The sequence below is a fragment of the Bombus pyrosoma genome, linkage group LG17 (assembly GCF_014825855.1).
Source record: "Bombus pyrosoma isolate SC7728 linkage group LG17, ASM1482585v1, whole genome shotgun sequence".
Taxonomy (NCBI): domain Eukaryota; kingdom Metazoa; phylum Arthropoda; class Insecta; order Hymenoptera; family Apidae; genus Bombus; species Bombus pyrosoma.
The window spans coordinates 4,619,840-4,623,200 of NC_057786.1; positions in this window are offsets into that span (position 1 = coordinate 4,619,840).

Below are 3,361 nucleotides of genomic sequence, written 5' to 3' on the forward strand. Positions count from 1 at the left end.
ACTAGAAAACGGTAAACTAGAAAACTGAATTTAGTAAATACAACACGAGTTAATAATTCAGTCGTGCGTGAAAAATTTCAAAACAATTATCGATACATAATCCGACATCGCATTTTCTGTCGTTCTTTCTCTTATTTTTCACGCAAACAACACATTTTCTTCTTGACAATCGTGTTGTGCCGGCACGATTAGGGTATTTTGATGGAAAATGCCTATCAATCAAACGAAACGGTAAATCCTCAGACTTTCTCTTTCCTCCTCCTGCCATGCTTCTACGTTGGAAATATTTTCGTAAAATGTCTCTTATCAACGTTAAATGAAATTCACTAAATTCTTGTTTCGAAGCAGTAGATTTTTGATATAAAATATATGCATTATATATAGTTAAATCTAACAAGTGGAAAAATAATTGTTTGTACCACTTTATAGTTTTCCTTAGGGAATTAAGTGTACTGAAAATCGTATCAACCCTATCTACAGCACACATGTTGGAATTATAGTCGGCAATACACGATGGTTTCTTCTTATACAATCCTGTACGATAATCCCTTTTCTCAGATTCAATCGATGCAGCTGCATGTGCAGAAGACAACGTCCAAACCTCCTTTTTATCATGCCATTTCATTGCCACTAAAATGCCAGTCGATCGGTAGCACGTTTCTCCTCTCTTCAACTTTTCTTTCATGCGGGGCATATCTCTCCTATTTTGACGAACCGTTCCAAATGCGTTGGTTTTGTTTTCGTGTAATAAGCTATATAAACGTGGGCTCGTGTACCAATTATCCGTAATTAGTGTACGGCCCTTTCCAAGATATGGCCGAAGCAGCGTCGTCGCAACATCTCCAGAGATTCCAATGGCTGTGTTACTAATGTTTGCCTTTTGTCCAGTATAAATTACGAAATCCAATACATAATTAGTTTTACGATCACTAAGGAGAAATAATTTAATGCCGAACCAACTTCTCTTGGATGGTATAAACTGTTTAAAATGACATCTGCCCTTGTACAGCGAAAGACTTTCGTCGACGCATAGATTTTCACAATGTGCAAATGACTGCGAAAAGGAAATCTTTAATTTATCGATTACTGGTCGTATTTTTGCTAAAGAATCGTCACTTACTGTATTATTATCGTTAAAGTGCAACATTTGTAATAATACCATGTATCGATCTCGTTCTGTTATTTTGCGGAAAACATTGCTTTTCGACAGTTCGTCCGTAGACCGATATTCTCTCAAAGACAGTTTCAATTCTACCAAATGTCCAAATTGGACAAATTGTGAATGCAAAGTATTAAATAAAAAAAGACAGTTTCTTCGAACGCGGCATTAACATTGAAATGCATTTATATTTATCTCACACAAACGTAATAATATTACTTCTGCGTAAGTGTTCGGAAAAATTGACAAACGCATATATGTGTCCTTGTCCACACCGATGGCTTTCGCCAGACGCATATATGCGTCCATGACACTCTAAGGGTTAAACAGGAAACGATGGTTATTTAATGTGGAGTTGATGCAGTGATGTGATATAAATAAGACAACTAAATTGATAATTCACAACTCACAATTAACAATTAAGAATCGAGAATAACTCGGTAATTAATGACTAACCAACTCGCAACTCGCTCTCGACTCAAATGAACTCCTCGTATAACTAAACTTTCAATTAACGTACACTATCGCGACCTGCTAATTTCAGCTATTAACTTTAAGTCTAAGCTTTATCGTGTACGATTCGCGTATAAAATTTAAAAGATAAAAAGGTTTACTTTAGATAAATTCCTGCCTTCTATTTCTTCTCTACGATTCCTATATAGGAATAGAAAGGATATAAATCAAATATATAAATGTCAAAGTTCTATTTTGTGCACTAATAAAATATAAAGAATTAGAAGAATTTTGTTGATTCGCTCTTCTATGATTTTTTAGGAAGAATATAAGTCAAATATACGAAGGAACAGGATAGGTCAAGTTACGTAAAATATACAACGCCTAAAAGATGTTCATCCGAAATATTTGCAACATGCGCAGAAAGTGTCCCTTCAAAATGCAGTTAGCATCTTAGATAAAAATACATAAGACGCGAAGATATTCCTGCGAAGCGCTGAGCGGCACGCGTGCCATTCTTCGCTAGCCTATTGTGCTCCCTAGAACGGAGAACCTTTTTTTTTATTTATTAGTAATTTACAATCAATCCTCGCATTGAGAATTTTCAGTAATTTTCCCTGGCGTGGCGCAGTGACATGGTTAATTATTTATAATAAGTTGATACTTATTATAGATAAGTATAATTATAAATAAGTATTATAAATAAGTAAATATTACTTAATATAAATATCTAGTTAAATTTGTGCTTAGGTCTAACGGGTAGTGTTTTTTTAGCTTGCGGATCTGGTCCGACGTATCAAGTAATTTAGTAATTAGGGGGTTTCGACGTTTCTTGACTCTTTTGCTATATCTTTTGCTATATTTCGTTATTTCTTCTTTGACTGTCGGTATCTTGAGGTCGCGATGTATTATTTCGTTGGTGACATACCAGGGTGCATTTATTAGGGATTTTAGCGTTTTCCATTGGAAGGGTTGAAATATCTCAATGTTGGAATTACTTGCTGTTCCCCACAGTTGGATTCCGTAGGTCCAGACAGGTTTTATTACGGTCTTACAGAGGGTAATTTTGTTCGCGTGCTTAGGTCGGAGCGTCGGCCGGTGAGCCAATAAAATCTCGACAGAAGAAGTCAGGATACAACGATAATATATATGTCGGATTCTCATTTGTGATTAGGGTTGGGGTCAAAGGGCGTGAAACGAATCTTCGTTATGGTTAAACTTTGTCGTTATGCAATAGAGAAGATATTGACTAATGCAAACACGATTGTTACAGATATCGACAAGTAACCGTGGTAATTAGATACTCGAGACGCTAGTGACAATGATTCTAGGTTCGATAACGAATCCACGGTCAACAGGATAACTCTTTATTAAACGTAAAATACTTTAACACGCAAACACGTTTAATGGGACGCTCTGTATACACTTCTCGATGTGTAACTCTTCAAGGCGATCGCACGAATAATAGACTGATGGAATTCTTTCCTGCCTTTTCGATTGCGTTCGTTTGTTATGTACTGGTCCGAAGCTTCGAGAAGGTTCCAATCGCTGTTGCTAGGCAATCTCTGCTTGGAGTTTGTTTGTTAATACAACGTGTGTCCCATTATATTGACATCTCCGAGGAAAAATGTCCATCCCGTGACCGCGGCTACGTTCGGCGACCAGTTGTGTCACCTCGAACCCAATCCCACTATCACAAGTCTCGAACAAATACAATCGGATTGAATGACAATTGTTTAATTACGGCTA